General features: G+C 52.3%; 1 long non-coding RNA gene across 1 annotated transcript; it reads left to right on the forward strand.

The window, feature by feature from the left end:
- The first annotated feature begins 8,394 nt into the window (after positions 1–8,394).
- On the forward strand, positions 8,395–15,808 carry LOC131554773 (uncharacterized). Its single transcript, XR_009274426.1, has 6 exons — positions 8,395–8,806; positions 9,029–9,132; positions 9,834–10,013; positions 10,108–10,228; positions 11,729–11,803; positions 15,237–15,808. It is a non-coding gene; the product is annotated as an uncharacterized LOC131554773 (long non-coding RNA).
- The last annotated feature ends 3,054 nt before the right edge of the window (positions 15,809–18,862 follow it).

The following is an 18,862-nucleotide window of genomic DNA, read 5'->3' on the forward strand; positions in this document are numbered from 1 at the left end:
CCCTGCCCATCCTGGAAAAGGTCTGGCTCCTCCAGTCACTGGTTTCACTGGGAAAAACCTGCACCCACCAATGTTTCAATTGGGAAACATCCACCTTAAGCAGGAATAGAATTGTTTCAGAGGCACAAAACTTCATTCTGCACCCCCCACCTCTAAGGGATTTTATGTCCAGGACACGTTAGGGAAGCTTAATTCTGCTGTGCCAAGCTGCTTTCCCTGTCTGGGTTCCCTGGATTTAGACCTGATTTTCAGCCCCTCTGGCTGGCATTTCACACAGCAAGCAATATTGCATTTTTGCTCTGTCTGTGTCCAGAGCACTAAACCCTGATCTCCGCTGGGCATCTCCACACCCTAAATACAAAAAAAGAAAACCCATAACAAAGCTCAGTGGGTGAGGGGATTATATTCACATTCCTTCAAAGGTGAGCTTTCCAGCTTCATGCACCACATTTAACCTTTTAAAGCTAAACATTTCCATCTTTGCTCACAGTTTTGCTATCTTTCTTAGAGATGGAGTGTGATGGACACATTGCCAAGGTGTTCCAACAGAAATGAACTCTGGGAGGAGCATGAGGATATCAGGAATGCCACTGAATTCCAGGTCTACCCCAACCAAACATCTCCACGGCTGCAGGGCATTGTCCATCCCCTCACAAATAACCAAACATCTCCAGGGCTGCAGGGCTCTGTCCTCACAACCAGCCAAGCATCCCCAGGGCTCCTGGCAGCTGACCCAGGGTAGCTCCAACTGGGGCTGACACTTCTGACCTTAAAGATCAGCTGGTGACCTTGCCAGGGGCTGCAGTAACCCCTGACCTTCACCCTCCTCGGGGTGTAGGGGAACAGCCAGAGCATTTCTGTGCCAGCCCTGCCATCCCTGTGGCTCTGTGCCATCCCAGGGCTGCAGGGATGTTCTGGCTGTGTGTGTGTGAATGGCACTGGCCCGCAGTGTCCCGTGAAGGCAGTGGGGCACAGAGCTCAGCCAGTTCCTGATGGGTGCCAGGCCCATCCCTGCACAGGCAGTGCTTCATGGCCCTGCACAGTTGCTCCACAAACTCCATTTCCTGATGGGTGCCAGGCCCATCCCTGCACAGGCAGCGCTTCATGGCCCTGCACACATCCCCTGCCCCACAAACTCCATTTCCTGATGGGTGCCAGGCCCATCCCTGCCCTTGGCTGTTCAAGAGACGTGCACAAAGCTGGGGAGTGCAGTGAAAGCTGCTGGAGCCATCCTGGGGCAGCAGCACTCACATCTGGGCACCTGCACCGTGCCTCTGCTCCCCAGGAACCTCTTGGAACCCCAGAACCATTCAGGCTGGAAAAGACCTGGAGGATCAGGGAGTGCAGGCTGTGCCTGATCCCCCATGGGGGATTTTGGGTGTCCCAAAAGGCTCAGGGCAGCCTGGCCCTGCACGAGGCACTCAGTCTCAGGCATCCTTGGCCTCCACACATGGAGTTTGTGTTGGCAGCTCTTGCTGGACCCCACTGGATGTGCCAGTGTGTGAGGCAGTGTTTGCTGGGCTCTGGAGGTGATTCCTGCCCCCAGCAGCCTTTGGAAAGTCCAGATGCAGCAGCATTGCCCTGCCTGTCCCTGGTGCTGCCGGGCTCATCACCTCTGGCAATTCAGGGCACCTGAGAGGAGTCAGGGGGGCAATGGGGCAGGTGGTTTGGGAAGGTTTGGGAGTTTGGGATTAAAGGAGGCTGAAGCCCTGAGAGAAAGGGAGAGAGGGAGGGAGAGAGAGAAAGGAAGGAAGAGAAAGAGAGAGAACGAGAGGGAGGAAAAAAATGGGAGAGAGAGAGAAAGAGAGGAAAACCCAGGAGAGAGAGAGAAAGAGAGAGGAAGGGAAAAAACGGGAGAGAAAGAGAGGGAGAGAATGAGGGAGAGAGAAAAAGAGAGAAAAAAAAATGAGGGAAGGAGGGAGAGAAAGAGAGAAACATAGGGAGAGGGAGAGAGGAAGGAAGGGAGAGAGAGAAAAAAAAAATAGGAGGGGGAAGAGAGATAGAGAAAGAGAGAAAAAAATAGAAGAGGGAGAGAGGAAGGGACAGAGAGGGAGGGAGAGAGAGAAAGACAGAAAGAAAAAAACAGGTGAGACAATGAGAGAAAAAACCAGGAGAGAGAGGGAGAGAAAGAAAGGGAGAAGGAAAAACCCCCTTGGGCACGCTCCCCAGTGCCTCTCCCTTTACTGGACTAAAGCTGCAGGACTCTCTCCTTTATGGGACAAAGCTGTGGCATTTCCTGACAGGTGGGGAATTGTCTGGGACCCTGGCACTGCCCAGCTCCAGCTCGTGGCCAGAGGGGCTGGGGGTGCCCGGCCCAGTTTGGTGCCCCCAGTTTGGGGCCCAGCTCCCCTGGGTGCTGCTGGCACCTGGAGGTGCACGGGGCACCTGAGGCTGCCAGGACACAGGAGAGGGGACATGGGGGCCAGGGGGCAGGCACAGAAAGGAGCACATGCATGTCCAGAGCGGGCACTGAGGGACAGGCAGAAAGGGTTTTGGCAAATCTCACTGATGAGTGCTGCAAGAGCTGAAATAAGGGATGCAGGGCCCCAGGCAGCTCTCCAAAATGCAGTTTATTGTGTCCAAGCTGTTTCAGCAGCCCAGGGCTGTGGGTGACAGAGCTGCGCCCACAGCTGTCAGCTCCAGCTGCAGGCAGGCCTGGAGACCCTTTGTGTGTCAGGCCAGGCTTTGGTGACACATTATCTCTTACAGGGTACACAAAACTGGTCCCTGTGCCATACAGCACAGCCTGTCCTGTGCCTCACACGGACACCAGAGCCTGTCCTGTACCTCACATGGACACCAGAGCCTGTCCCTGTGCCTCACACGGACACCAGAGCCTGTCCCTGTGCCTCACACGGACACCAGGGCCTGTCCTGTGCCTCACACAGACACCAGAGCCTGTCCCTGTGCCTCACATGGACACAGAGCCTGTCCTGTGCCTCACATGGACACCAGAGCCTGTCCTGTGCCTCACACGGACACCAGAGCCTGTCCCTGTGCCTCACACAGACACCAGAGCCTGTCCCTGTGCCTCACACGGACACCAGAGCCTGTCCTGTGCCTCACATGGACACAGAGCCTGTCCTGTGCCTCACATGGACACCAGAGCCTGTCCCTGTCCCTCACACGGACACAGGGCCTGTCCTGTGCCTCACACGGACACCAGAGCCTGCCCTGTGCCTCACACGGACACCAGAGCCTGTCCCTGTGCCTCACACGGACACCAGAGCCTGTCCCTGTCCCTCACACCACACACCCAGCCTTTGCTGCTCACACAGCCCCGTGGCGGGCGGGGATCCCGGGACAGCCCCCGTGCCGGGCCAGCAGTGCCAGTGTGGGCCTGGAACTCTCATTTGTGTGGGGTGTGCTGTGTGGCCTGAGGGACAGGGATTCCTCCCAGGGACAGGCAGGGCTGGACAAGGGGAATGGCCTCAGCATGAAGGAAGGCAGGTTTAGATTCGGTATCAGAAGAAGTTTTCCCTGTGAGGGTGGGCAGGCCCTGGCACAGCTGTGGCTGCCCTGGATCCCTGGCAGTGCCCAAGGCCAGGCTGGGCACTGGGGCTGGGAGCAGCTGGGACAGTGGCAGTGTCCCTGCCATGGCAGGGGTGGGGTGGGATGGGCTTTAAGGTCCCTTCCACAATTTAGTGATTCTGATCTGTATGATTCTGATCTTTAGTGATTCTGATCTGGGCTTGCTGAGGTCAGTCAGCCTGAGGAGCTGCTGCAAATTCAGGCTGAAAGATGAGTGCTCATAATTTACACTGTGTAAAGCAAGAATGAATGCCTGAAAAAATTATAATGCATGATTGTTTGGGGTTTTTTTTGGTTTTTGGTTTTTGTTTTTTTTTTGTTTAAGGAAAGGGATGGGGCGAGCTGCTTCCTTTTCTCCTGAATCAATGTTATTTCTCACAGCTTAGTAGAAACCTTATTCTGCTCTGCCTGCTCAAAGACCCTCGGCAGCATCTACAGGTGCACCTCAAGGAGCCTGGACTCCAAGAGAGATTTGTTCTGTTTCACTATTGACTCCATTGAAAGGTGAGTACAGAATGTTTGTGTGCCAGCCCCAGGATTGCACGGAGGGCTCTCCTGTTATATCTCTGGGCAGTGTAGAGGTGGCTTTTTCTGCTGCTCTGCCCCAGAGTGGTTTTCGGTATTGCTGGTGAGGAGCCTGATTTTGGAATGTTTGATGGAATTGGCCCAGTAGCTTTTCCTTCTGGGCTTCCCATAGTCTGTCCATGGCAGGTCCAGCCTGTGCCTTTAGCTCGGAGCCCTCAGTCCTCAGGGAAATGAACCTTTGAGAAGTTCTTACAGCTCTGCCCAGTGCTTTATGGATTGGGATGATTTTCTGGAATTAGGCTGTCCATTCTGACCCATTTGTTCTCTCTCCCTGCAGACTGTACCTGCTGAAAGGCTGAGGTGACACCAGGATCCGTGACATCCCTGACTCCCCGTGCCTTCCTGAGGCTGAAGCCACGTTTGCTGTCAGTGACCACAGAGTGGAAGATGCTAAAGACTGAAAACTTGGGGATTTTTCTCCTGAATCCCAAGACTCTCTGCAGCTGTACACTGTCTATCTCTTAAAAGAGTTTCTGGCTTTATAAAGGTTTTTACATTCTGTAATATTTATCTGTAACTCCATTAAAAAGAGTCATACTGTATCAATGTGGTGTCAATGATTTTGTTTGAGTTGGTTAATTAAAGCAAATTATTGATAAGGGGCTTGAGCGTCCCTTAGATGGAGCTGGCAGCTCTTCTTTATTTTCTCTTCATTCCTTTAATTCCTTTCAATAATTTCTTAAGCAATTACTGCAATTAGGATATACAATAAGGACAGCAGCATTTCTGCCCTGCTGGATTGGGAAATCCAACCCCAGTTCCTTGCAGAGACTGAGGGGATGGCTTTTGACAGTGGGAATTTGGTGAGGAAGAGAGAGGAGAGGTCCCACAAGAAGTGGTGAAGGCCAGTTCTGCTGGCTTTGGGTGCTCCTAGCCCAAAAATCATCCTGGCTAAAGGAACTTGGGGAAGCAAGGGGCCCTGTGCCGGGGGCCTGTGCTGGGACCCCTCAAATTGCAGCCAGAGGCGCTGGGCACTGCAGCCTTTTGGGACACGGTGACTGAGAGGCTCCACGGCCTGATCCCGAGGGTTTTCCCATTGTTTCCTGTCGTGCTTAGCACCGGGCAAGGCATTACAGCCCCGCAGGCTGCAAATCCCATCGGAGCAGTTGGAATCACAGACGAGCACACAGAAACCAGGCTGGGAGAGGACACGGGCTGTTCCATAGATTTATTTTTCACAATGTGTTTTGAATTTATACCAGAATCTCTCCCCTCCCCTCAGATCCCGTATCCTTGAGTTTTGAGTTTTCTCATAAGCAATCCTCGGCCTACACTGGGAAATGATTCCGTGGCACCGGGGGAGCGGCGGGGTCTGGGGGTCCTGGGGCCGGCACGGGGCTCCCCCTGCCCCGGCCGGTTCCCGGTTCGGTCCGTGTGGAGCCTCTCCGTTCTGGAGCTCCCGCCGCCCGCGGCCGTCCCGGTCCCGATCCCCGCCCCACACCGCGCCCGCCGCGGGAGAGGCGGCACCGCTCGGGATCCCCCGGCAGCCGACACCGACAGGAGCCGAGCCAGAACCCCGGCCCATCCCGGCCCCGCCTCAGCGCTCGGGGCTCCGCGCAGCGCCAGGAGCAGCCCCAGTTCGGCCCGGTGCGACGGGCGGGACTGGCGTGGGGGACACGGGCGGGGCCGGTCTGGGGAACACGGGGGGGCCGGTCTGAGGGGCACGGGCGGGACCGGTCTGGGGGACAAGGGCGAGACCGGTCTGGGGGACAAGGGCGAGACCGGTATGGGGGCACGGGTGGGGCCGCGAGCTATGGCCCCGCCCCCATCCCCGGCAGGGTGGGGCGGGCCCGGGCCGTCGTGAGGCGGGGCACAGGGGCGGGGCCAGAGCTCCCTGAGGCGGGGCCGGGGGCGGGGCCAGAACTCCGTGAGGCGGGGCTCGAGGGCGGGGCCGGGCCCTACGTGAGGCGGGGCCGAGGGCGGGGCCGGGGCAACGTGAGGCGGGGACAAGGGCGGGGCCTAGATCTTTGTGAGGCGGGGCCAAGGGCGGGGCCAGATCTGCGTGAGGCGGAGCCAAGGGCGGGGACAAAGTTACGTGAGGCGGGGCCGGGGCGGAGCTTCAGGGGCGGGTCCCGCCTCCGGCTCAGGTGTGCGTGGTTGGGGCCCGGGACCGGCTCAGGTGTGCGGGACCCCAGCGCGGCTGCGCGGGGCGGGGCCGAGGTTATTTAAGATCCGGTAATCTCGTTAACCGCCATTTGCTCACTCTGAGCACGCTGCGGACGGGTGGCTCTTGTCCCCGCTCCGCAGCTTTTTCTCCTCTCCTGTTCCCCCCCTAAACCTTTCCTTTCTCCTGCTTGTATTCCCCTTCTTTCTCTGCTTTTCTCTCTCCCCCCTTTTCTCTCTTCCTCTCTCCTCCTTTTCCCTCCTCTTTCGGCCTCCCCTCCTGTCTCCCCCTCTGCCGTTCCTTTTCCTCTCTGTATTCTCCTCTCTCTTCCCCCCTTTCCTCTCCTCCCCTCCTGTCCCCTCCTCTACTCTTGCTTCTCCTCCCCGTATTCTTCTTTGTCCCCCAGACCTTCCCCTCCTCTTCCCCCTAGTCCTTTCTATTCCCTCTCTCCCTTCTCTGTCCGCTGTCCCTCTGTCCCTTCACCGCCTTTCCTTTCCCTTCCCTTTCCCTTTCCTCCCTGCTGTCCCTCCTCTCTTCCCGTTCTGTCCATTCCTTCTTTCCCCTCAGCCGCGGGGCTGGGGGTGCCGGACAATAATAAAGCCCAGAGGGCCGGAGTCCGGCGCCCCCGGCCCCGCTGGAGCCCCGCTGGTGTCCCCCTGCAGTTCCACGGTTGAACGCAGGGGGCGCCGCCGGGGCTCCGCTTCCCCCATCCCACGGGGGCCCCTCGTTTGGAGGGGGTCCCGGGATGGGGGGTCGGGTTTGGGGAGCCCCTTGTTTGGCGGGGGTCCCGGGGTGGGGGACACCCTCATTAGGAGGGGGTCCTGAGGGGGGGGTTAGGAAGGGGCCCCCTCGTTAGGAGGGGGTCGGGGGGGGGGTGGTGGGGGGGTTAGGAAGGGCCCCCTCATTAGGAGGGGGTCCTTGGGGGGGGGGGGGTAGGTAGGGCCCCCTCCGGAGGAGGGGGTCCCGGGGGGGGCGGGGCGGGCCCCCTCCGGGGGAGGGGGCCCCGGGGGAGGGGGGCGGGGCGGAGGGGGGGGCTTTCCCCCCTCCTGGCCCCGCCCCCCCTCCCCCGGGCCCCCTCCTCCGGACGGGGTCCCGGCCCGGCCCCCTCCCGGGGACCCCCTCCTCCGGACCGGGGCCCGGGGGGGGGGGGGAGGGGGGGGCGGGTGGGGTGGGGGGGAAGCAGAGGGGGGGCACGTCACTCTGCGCCGTGAAACACATGTGTACACGTGTAAAAAAAAACACACACACACACGAACGGCCCTCCCCGTCCGGCCCCCCCACCCCACCCGCCCCCCTCCCCCCCCGGGCCCCGGTCCGGAGGAGGGGGTCCCCGGGAGGGGGCCGGGCCGGGACCCCGTCCGGAGGAGGGGGCCCGGGGGAGGGGGGCGGGGCCAGGAGGGGGGAAAGCCCCCCCTCCGCCCCGCCCCCCTCCCCCGGGGCCCCCTCCCCCGGAGGGGGCCCGCCCCGCCCCCCCCGGGACCCCCTCCTCCGGAGGGGGCCCTACCTACCCCCCCCCAAGGACCCCCTCCTAATGAGGGGGCCCTTCCTAACCCCCCCACCACCCCCCCGACCCCCTCCTAACGAGGGGGCCGCTGTAACCCCCCACCCCGGGACCCCCCAGTGTGATGTAGGGACAGCCGGAACCCCGGCGGTGTGGGGCGGTGCTTGGAACTGCAATGGGGGGACCCGCAGAGCGGCTCCGGCCCCGTGTGGGGACCCCAGCGGGGCGGGGGCGCCGGGCTCCGGCCCTCTGGGCTTTATTATTGCCCGGCACCCCGCGCCCCGCGGCTGCGAGGAAAGGAGGAAAGGGAGGAATACAGAACGAGAATAGGGGAGCGGGGGGGTACGTGAGGGGAAGGCGGGGAGAGGTCGGGGTGTGCAGGGGGCGGGGCAGGGGGCGGGGCAGGGGGCGGGGCAGGGGGCGGGGCAGGGGGCGGGGCAGGGGGCGGGGCAGGGGGCGGGGCAGTGAAGGGAGAGGATGGAGGAGTAGGGTAGGGTAAGCTAGGGATGAATAGGGTAGGGGTGAGTAAAGGAATAGAGGTGGGATGGGAGGGAGGGGCGGGGGGCGGCCGTAGGGGGGGAGGGAGGGGAGGGCTAGGGGGGAGAGGGAGGGGGGGGGGTTTGGGGGGGGGGTGGGTGTAGGGGGTGGGGGAGGGGAGGAAGGGAGGGTAGAAAGAAGAGGTATGAAGAAACAGAAATACAAAAGAAAAGAAACACAGAAGAAAATATAGAGGAACAGAGATATAGAGCCCAGACCGACAGCAACCTACCCCACCGAACGCCGAGGGGCAAATGGCTCCGCCGGGCCCTCCCCGCGCCTTAAATCCCCCAAGGCCCCGCCCCGCGCAGTCGCACTGGGATCGCTCACACCTGTGCAGACCCCGCCCCTCACACCTGTGCCGGCCCCGCCCCCTGGGACACACCTCCCCCCCGCCCCCCTCTCCCGCTTATAAAACCCGGCGGATCCGCCCCTGTCCTGCTTTCTTCGGGGGGTGCTCGGCTCGGGATGCTGTGGGAGCGTCGGTCGGAGTGCTGCGAGGAGATCCGGATCGGGGGCTGGTGCTGCGTGGAGCCCGAGGCGCTCAGGTAAGATCGGGATCTGGGCCTGGAGATTTGGGTCCTGGCCCCGCCGGTGTCTGCTGTGGGAGGCGGGCAGGGTGTGGGTGCTGGGTGAGGTCGGGATCTGGGCCCGGGAATTCGGGTCCTGGTCCTGCTGGTGTCTGCTATGGAAGGTGGGCGGGGTGTGGGTGCTAGGGCTGGATGGTTGACGAAGGATTGGGACTGGGATCGGGACCGGTATCGTTGCAGGTGGGAAGAGCGGCTCCAGAACGGGCGCTGGGACCGTGCCTGGTGCTGCTTCTCCGGCTGCGGCCAGTGCGGGACTAGGGTCCCGCCGGATCCGGATGATCGAGGTAGGATTGGGACCGGGATCGGACCGTCATGGCTGCAGGCGGGAAGAGCCGCTCTGGGATGGGCGCTGGGACCGAGCCTGGTACTGCCGCTCCTGCTCCGGCCGGTGCGAGGCTGGGGTCCTACCTGGGCTCTGGGCCGTGGGGAGTCGGGGCTATGATGGTGCTGGGCCCCCAGGAAGACGGCGCTTCCCTGGAGCAGCCCCTGGGTCACGGCTGGAAACGGGTAGGGCAGGGGAATCGCCTCGACAGCTTCGGGACCTCGTCAGCATCGCCGCTCCCTCAGCGCCGCCGCCCGTCCCGCAGGGCGCCCCCTGGCGGACACGGCGCCGCCCCTCAGCTCTGCGGGGACACCGAGCCCCCTCACGGCCCGGCAGCGCCGCGGCCACCGCGCTCCCCTGTACCGGGACACCGCACTGCCCTGTGAGAGCCACAGCGCCCACATCCCCCCGCTCCGTGTCCGCATCCCCGGGGGATCCCCGCCGAACGAGCGGGGCTGGGGCCGCTGCTCCCGCTGCGGCTGGGCCCGGTGCGTGCCTGGAGGAGGCCAGAAGCCCCCAAAGGGCCGGCAGCCCTCACGCCCCTTGGGATCTGCGGGAGGAGCTGTGCCTGCAGCGTGCCGAACACACGTCCCGGTGTGGGCACCGGGGTACCGGGACAGCGCTGGCACAGACACGGCTAAAGCGCTGCCTGCGGCCCCTCAGCCTGGGGCTGCTCTGAACAGGTATGTGGAAACGCCTCAGCCCGGACAGACACCACCGACAGCCCAGAAGGACCCCAAGGAGCAGCTGGCATTGACTGGAATGGAGGCACGGGCCGTTTGCAGAGGGGCTCAGACAGCAGTTCCCGTTTCTGACCTCCCAGAGCTCGCACACGGTTCCCAGGTATGTCTCCGTCACCCCAAATCTCTTGTCTCCTTTCCAGCCTGAGGCCATTGTCCCTCAGCAGCATTAAAGCCAAAGCCATCTTCCCTCACAGATATTGAATCCCAAGCAGTATGCTTTGGAGATGCCTCAAAATCAGAGGGCTGAACAGGATGAAGTTTGGAGCTTTCCAAGAAGGCAGCTGGAAGTACAGAAGTGAAGAAAAGCTTTCACAGGTGGGTCCCACTGGAGCTGTGCTGAAGGCAGGGATGTGCATCCCTTTCCTGAGGAGAAAAAATGTGTAAAGGCTACTGCTGAGGCTCTGAAAGGAGCTGGGCTTCTTCAGGGAGAGGTGTGCTGCCTCAGCACAGGCTGGGAGTGCATCCAGCCACTGCCTTGTCCTGCTTTAAAATACCAGCTAGAGGCTGAGCTCTGGTGGGGTGTGAAATCAGCTGGGTTCCAGGGAACTCTGCCAAGTGGCCCCAGGGACATCAGTGGAGCTGGGGGATGAGGGTTTTAAAAAGCAAGTTCTATGGAATATAGACCTGTCCTTGTCCCGATCCCACTGAGCTTCCCTGGAATCTCTGCTGGCTTCTGACACAGCTGGTGTAAATGTGGTAGGTCTGCATGGGAATTTCCACTCTCCATGACTTGCTGTCAGGTTATTCCAGCAGGAATTCATCAGAGAATGTGGGGCTGTGGGTATAACTCAACTAGCAAAGCTGATACCAAACCCCAAATCTAGGCGCCATAGAGAGCAATCTTTGTGCTGCCCTGTCATCTAAAACCCCTGGGCTGGGAAATTTCAGCAGTCAAATACATGAAACAATCTAAATTCCAGCAGCCACCATTCCTCAGATGACAGTCTGAGTCCCAGGGTGGCAGCTGGTGTCCTTTCCCGGCTGCTAGTGGGACAAATTCCCCTCAGAATGGGCAGGAGCAGGGATGGGGAAAGTACCGGGAGGTGAGGCCGCTGGAATGTCACCTGAATCGGGACATGAGGCCGCTGCAATGCCACCTGAATCGGCTGGGAACATCCCTTCCCTGCAGGAACAGGAGCAGATCCCTCCTGGCCAGGCTGGGGGGCAGCTGCTGGGTCTGCTCTGGGGTAGAGCCCCCTGCCCTGCCAGCAGCCCTGACTCTGCTTTCCCTCCCCGCTCCTGAGGGTGTCAGGGCCGCCGTGAGGGAGCTCAGACCCAAAAACCCCACAGCCCACAGAGTGAACGATCCCAACGCAGAAATGCAGTGTTGTGATAAAAATTCTGTTAAAAAGGCTGTGACAACACTGTAATGGGATTCCCAGGAACCTTCTGGTTTGCTCATGGGTCTGTTTTTATGTATTTTTAGTCCCTCAGTTTGTAGAATTTATTCTGGGACTCTGAGGTTGAGCAGGGCTGGCTTTGGATTGGCCTTCACCTCTGCTCCCCCTTGGGCCGAGCTGGGCGGACTCATCCCCTCAGCTCTTCCCTCCAAAACACCCCTGACTCATTTCCCTGCAGGTGACCCCGGGTTTTGCCCCAAGCTGTCCCCTGCTCACCTGCCCTTGCCCTCACGGTGTCCCTTCTGTTCCCCACAGTGCCCTGGGGACACCAGGGAGGTCCCTCTGCCTTTCTCCAGCCCTGGCCGCTCCTCTGCTCGCTCTCTCTGCCCCTGTCCCACACGGTGGGGCACAAAAGGGGAAAGGGGTCATTAATTCAATTAATTCTGCAATTAATTAATTAATTCCAATCCCCCAGTGAGAAGAACATGAACTCACAGCCACTGCGTCCTGACGGGTTCCTGCAGTGAGAGCTCAACACACGTCCACAGAGGTAAGTCCAGCATCTGAAACAAAAAGAAAACGCAGGAGAAAAATGTGATTTATTTTGCTTCTAAGTTATTTCAGGTTCTTAGAGCCCCACCAACATTTCCTCTTGATTTTGGTTGGGTGAGTCATGAGCAGTGGGCACAGGTCATGCCATCCGTGGGGGCAGAAAAAGTAGATTGGGCTCACGTTATTTCAAGTTATTAAAAAAGATTTAGAACTCTTTAAACATAACATCCTTCAATTACCATAATGTTTCTTCCTTAATTTTAACTGATTCTCAGTATATTTTATAAATCTTAAAATAACACCTCCTCCTTAACAGACTCCTAAAACATTAGACAAAAAGTCCTGATACCAGTCTCAGGCTTACACAAGAGACCCTCCCCATAACCAAACAAAAAAATCAAACTAATGTACCAAAACTAGACCTTATTAACATTAAAAATACAACTCAGCCATATGCAAAAATAACTCCAAACTTATTTCCTCCAAACATCAAATACTCTTCAAATTCTAAATCAAAAACTCTTTAAAAAGTAACAGAAACCATTAAAAATTCTTCAAATATCAAAAACCTATAAGTAAATATTACTCAAAGCCCACAAAAATATAGAACAATCTAATCAATATCCTAAATCCAAAAAACCCCACTATACAAATTAGTACCATTCTAAATTGAACATACAGAAAAATCTTTTACGAAGAAGCATAGCTCCCAATGAATAAAACCACCATGTAAAGATACAAGTAGTAATAGTAACCCAACAATCTAAAGTTTCTCCACAACACTTTAAAAACTTCAATATTTATAAATAACAACCTTCAATAACTCAAGTATTAATAAAATCAAACAAAATTAACTTTCACTACATTTAAGTCTAAATAGTCTTAAATTTCATTTTATCACTGTAATGGTCTATTAAAATTAGGTTTATTATTCCTTACTATCAGAATTAATTAATTCTAAATCTTATTAAATGAAACTTATCCTAAATTTTATTAAAAATCATTTATCTAAACTATGAAGTATATAGTTAATTTTCTTAAAAAAGTAAAACAACTCAAATTAAAGCAACTAAAATAAAACACTAGCAAACACCTATTCATAAGTAAAAGATACAGTTTATTACATCATCCATTTAATCGAAAATTCTATTCTTCATTACAGTCTCTAGTTTTTATCTTTTATAAATAACACCAAAAAATAGCAATAACTATTAATATAATACTATTTTAAAATTTTTAATTTATTTCCCTAATATGTATTTTTAAAAAGTTATCTTAATTTCTCCAAACACTTACGACTAATATACTAATTATAGAGAATTATTAATTTTTTAAAAAACATTATTTATAAAATGTTATTTTAATATTTACAACTTACTTTCACATACTTTACCATCTCTTTATAGAATTAACAAAACCACATAATTTCAGAATGCCACTTTTTTTATTCTGTAACTACTAATACATCTTAAACCAAGTTAACTCCCTAGCTAATCTCTACACTACCTCTATCATTTAACCTAATATTATCTCATCATTTTAAATATTTTTCAAAGTTAAAAAGAAATTAAACTTTATTAACAACCTCCTCCAAACTATTAATCTTATGACTTTCCTCAGTTATTATTACAAAAACACTTCAATGAAAAATCCAACTACAACATTTATTTTTCTAAGTTTCATACTAAGTATTCAGTCTCTTCTACAACTACATTTCCTGCACCCTCACGCTCTCAATATCTAAATCCAAATTCACAATCCTGTCTATAACCACTTTCAAATCTTTAAAAAATAATTTTACTATATTCAAAACATCTCTATTCTAAAAATACTTTTAAAAACCCAATTATTAAATAATTTAATCTTTAATCCTAAAATTTTAACTCATAACTGCTATTTTTAAAAACCTTATATAAAATGTATTAAGTAACATCCACCAATTATAATTTAAACTATAATCAAACCCTAGCTTTACCAAAATAACATAATTTAGAACAATCCCAAATATTTGCTACATCAAAAATAAAATTCAAATTTTAACTTAACAATTTAACTTTATCAATATAACAACTAAACCTATTTTTAACAATTGTGTAATCTTCCACTAATTTAAAATTTATCAACTGTTACAAACTCTAAAATAATATACTATAGTTAATACTTAATTAATATATAATTTCACATGTTACTAATTATACATAATCTAAATAATTCCTAATTAATTTAGTTCTTTCTTTACTGCATACATTACTTTAATCTTTCTTCATACTTATAACAAAAAATTTATAATATCTTATATAAATATTTCACAAATCCCTATGCAATTTTATAAACCAAAATGTATCAATAGTTTATTTCTCATATGACAACATAAAGTTTACTTACATCTCAGCAAGTAGAAAAACCCAGGTAAATTTCAATGAAATCGTAAAACCACATCACACAAAAACCACACTGACCACTCCAGCACTAAAAAAACAAAATTAGACAAGGTAAGTACAAATGTAAATTACACAAAAATTCCAACTTACACCTAGCACCTTGTATTACACCCACCAAAAACTACAAACTTGAAGTTTCTTTATAAATATAAAAATCAATACTATCAAATTCTTATTAAATAATAACTTAAAAATATAAAATTCAATCAAATATTATGCTTCTATTTAGTTTATTTACTTCTAATTATCCAACTTTACCAATTAACCAACCTAAAGCAAACATTTACATAACTTCAACTAAAGTTTCAAGATTAAATACTTTGTATTTATCTATCACCACTCAAAAAAATCCATTCTTTACTTACCTAATCAATATACCAATTACAAATAATCCGTATAATGAAAAAGTACATTATTAACTCTTAGTATAAAAATAATTACCAATATATAACAAAAAAATCATTTATCCATCAATACTAATCAAATTATAAAAATTTTAAACCTTGAAATTTAAAAAAAACACATCACTTTTTATGCCACCTATTACTTCAACAACAGTAAAATGATTAAATAAATTAAAATCTTATCTAAATAAGCAATCCAACACTACATCCCTTACATGAAATAACTTTTTAACAGATAGCAAAAGTATTAAACATGCAGTTTTACAAAACATTCAATTTTCTTTTATTAACACAAACATAAATATAAAATTTTAATGAAATATGTTCTAGAAATTTATTAGATACCTCAAAATCTATTTATAAAAATATACAACTTTGAAAAATATCAAAAATAAGAATAAATAATAAAACCCAACTAAAAATTTAATAAATAAAATTTAACACCATAATTAACAAATATAACAAAATTGTATATTTTAAATACATTTTAATTATTATAATACTACTAATAAGAATAAGACCTTATTTACATTAATATATACAACCAATACTTAACAAATCTATTAATAAAAATTTCTTACTACAGAGAGAGAGGGGAGATGTGGGAACTGGACAACCAGAAACCTCCAGAGACACCAAAAGATTTGATCTGCAGCCTGGGAAGAAGCTTGGATTGATGTGAAAATACAACACACAGGCATTAGCAGCAAAATAATACAGAAAATAATGATGTTTCTGTGGCTGTGAGTAAGAGCGTGCCTTGAGTGAGTGAGGAACTGTAAAGGTGAGGTGGTGCAGGGTTGATAATGTGAGGGTGGGGCTGTGTAAAGTCAGAGTTTAGAATTGTTACAGAAGCATCTGTGTGCAAGTGAGGAGCCACTGGACAGAAGTGAGCACAGTGCAGCAGAGTTAAGGAAAGGTGATGGGTGAGAAAAGCAAAATGAACCCTGTGGCAGCTGTGTGTGGGTTAGAAAGTTCTACATTGCCTGGAACAAAGAACTGTGAGTGCTCTGGAACTGTAGGAACTACTTACTCTGTAAAGTCTGCTGGCCTCTGAGGCTGATCCTTACCTGAGCAATAAACCCTTCTCACCAGAGCCAGGGCACTGGGGCTGATCTTTACCTGAGCAATAAACCCTTCTCACCAGAGCCATGCACTGAGGCTGATCCTTACCTGAGCAATAAACCCTTCTCACCAGAGCCAGGGCACTGGGGCTGTTTGTGTGAGCAATAAACCCTTCTCACCAGAGCCAGGGCACTGGGGCTGGTGTTTGTGTGAGCAATAAACCCTTCTCACCAGAGCCAGGGCACTGAGGCTGATCCTTACCTGAGCAATAAACCCTTCTCACCAGAGCCAGGGCACTGAGGCTGTTTGTGTGAGCAATAAACCCTTCTCACCAGAGCCAGGGCACTGGGGCTGTTTGTGTGAGCAATAAACCCTTCTCACCAGAGCCAGGGCACTGAGGCTGTTTGTGTGAGCAATAAACCCTTCTCACCAGAGCCAGGGCACTGGGGCTGGTGTTGGTGTGAGCAATAAACCCTTCTCACCAGAGCCAGGGCACTGAGGCTGTTTGTGTGAGCAATAAACCCTTCTCACCAGAGCCAGGGCACAGGGCTGGTGTTGGTGTGAGCAATAAACCCTTCTCACCAGAGCCAGGGCACTGGGGCTGGTGTTGGTTGAGCAATAAACCCTTCTCACCAGAGCCAGGGCACTGAGGCTGATCCTTACCTGAGCAATAAACCCTTCTCACCAGAGCCAGGGCACTGGGGCTGGTGTTGGTTGAGCAATAAACCCTTCTCACCAGAGCCAGGGCACTGGGGCTGTTTGTGTGAGCAATAAACCCTTCTCACCAGAGCCAGGGCACTGGGGCTGGTGTTGGTTGAGCAATAAACCCTTCTCACCAGAGCCAGCCCCATCCCCTGGTTGCTGACAGTGGTGGCTCTGGGCAGGGCTGTCCCTGTGTCTCTGCCTGCACACAGGGCTGGGGCTGTGTCACAGACATCTTTTATGGAAAATCCTTTCCTTAGGAGTTTTCCTCCTGAGAAGCTCAGAGGCCTCAGGAACAAAATGCAAACATTGATTATCTGCTGCTGTGGGATGCAGCAGGGGCATCTGGGATTGGTCTCATGTGCTTGTTTCTAATTAATGGCCAATCACACCCAGCTGGCTCACACTCTCTGTGCCACCCACAAGCCTTTGCTATCATTCCTTCCTTTTCTATTCTTAGCTGGCCTGCTGATGAGCTCCTTTCTTCTATTCTTTTAGTATAGTTTTAATGTAATATATGCCATAAAATAATAAATCAGCCCTGTGACCCTTGGAGTCAGACCCTGGTCCCTTCCCTCCCCCTGGCCCCTGTGAGCAGCCCCAGGCTGGGCTGGCAGCAGTGGCATCCCCAGGCAGGGAATGCAGCACAGGGGACAAGAGGAGCCCTGTGTGCCTCTGACTCACCCACAGCAGGGCAGGGCCTGAGCCCTGCAGGGCAGAGCCTGTGCTGGGGCCTCTTGCCTGTGGCTGCTCAAACACCAAAGCTTTTGGCAAAGGGGGCAGGAGTCTGGTGATCTGTCCTGGCCTGAAAGAGAGGAGGAAAAGAAAATTAATTCCACTGTGGAAGTCCAAGGATCCAGTTTTCACACTTGTGCTCTGATGGCTACTGTGGGGTTTTATCCATGAGAGGTGACACCAATGCAAACAACAGTGCCCTTTTCCAGCATTTCTATTCCTAACTATTTCAGACATTAAAAGCAAGCTCATTTTTCATATTGCATTCTTTGCCTCATTTTAACAGAACCATTTTTATCTCACATCTCACTTGGCAGTCCTTTAGCACTGGGCTTTGTACACAGGGAGGGTGCATCACAAGCAATCCCAAAGAGAAACCCCTCCAAAGCTGCCAGGGCAAGGTTCCAAGGCACTCCAGAGCACAGCCAGCTGTTCCTGCCCTGCCAGGCCACACAACCCTGTCCCATCCAGCTGGGCTGGGCAGGCCAGGCAGGGGCTGCCCTTCCTCCCAGGGAACAGAGAGACAGCCTGGGCAGCACCTGGAAACAACAGGGGAAAAGCAAAATGAAAATGCTTTCTGTCAGAAAATGAGTGTCTGCAATCAGAGCTTCTGGACAAATTCAGTAACAGCACTTTCATATGATAAATAGGGGCCCTGCCCATCCTGGCAGCCCAGGTGAAAGCAGGAAGGAGAGCTACAGGAACAGAAGGAAGGCAGAGTCCCTTATTTGGATGGATTTCCCAAAGTCTCTTTTGCATTGTGCACTCTTTGTGCTCTTTAAAAGAATGGATTTCTGCTACAAAAATGATAATTTATCAGCCACAGCCAGGGCAAGGTGAGCTACAGCTGCAGAGCCAGGTGTGGGGCAGAGCTGGAGAAGTGAAGAACAGGCAATCTTGTCAAAAATAAATCTTGTTTAGATTCACCAGTGCTGGGAACAAGGAGAACACGCTGTCCTGGATGCAGCAGGGACACAATGGCCTGGTTTGGCTGTTGTCCTTTGCCCCCAAGCTCTGGCCTCACCCCCTCCAGAGGAGCAGGGAATTCCTGCAGGGTCAGGGGACTCTGCTCCCACTCCAGGGATGTGCCCAGGAAAGGAGGGGGCTGTTCACAGTGACTGAGCAGTGAGGAGCTGTGCCACGGGCAGCTGGGGCTGGTAATCCTCACTCAGGATTGCACACTGGATGTGCCAGGAAGCACATGCACTCACCTGTGCCCATTTCTGTCATGTGTCAGTCAGAAACCATGTAACCAGCACCTTGCTCCTCACTGCACCTCTTAGAAATACATTAAAAACAGAAAAAACCCAAACAAACCAACCAAACAACAGCCACAAAAGAGAGGGCTCAGTGCAGCACCATCTCACTGTTCTGCTCAGGGATGGACAGAAAGGAGGAGGAAAGCTGTTCTTCCAGTGCTGCCAGGTCTGGCCCAAGCAGTGTGAAACAGCCAAAACTGCCTCAGCTGCAGCTTCCCCCCTTGCCCTGACTGCTGAGGGACAGAGGCACCACAGAGCCAGGCTGGCAGCACTCACACCCTGCCAGCACAGACATCTCCATGTTCCATCTCTGGCCAAACAGCCCCAGGATGTTTCTGCTTTCCTGCCAGACTTGGCAAATGTCACTGACGTTTATGCAGGCACAGACACCCTGTGTGGCTCTGGGGTCAGAGCCCCTTTGGCACAAAAACCCCAGAGAAGGTTGGGAGGA

The sequence above is a fragment of the Ammospiza caudacuta genome, chromosome 2 (genome assembly GCF_027887145.1).
Source record: "Ammospiza caudacuta isolate bAmmCau1 chromosome 2, bAmmCau1.pri, whole genome shotgun sequence".
Lineage (NCBI taxonomy): Eukaryota > Metazoa > Chordata > Aves > Passeriformes > Passerellidae > Ammospiza > Ammospiza caudacuta.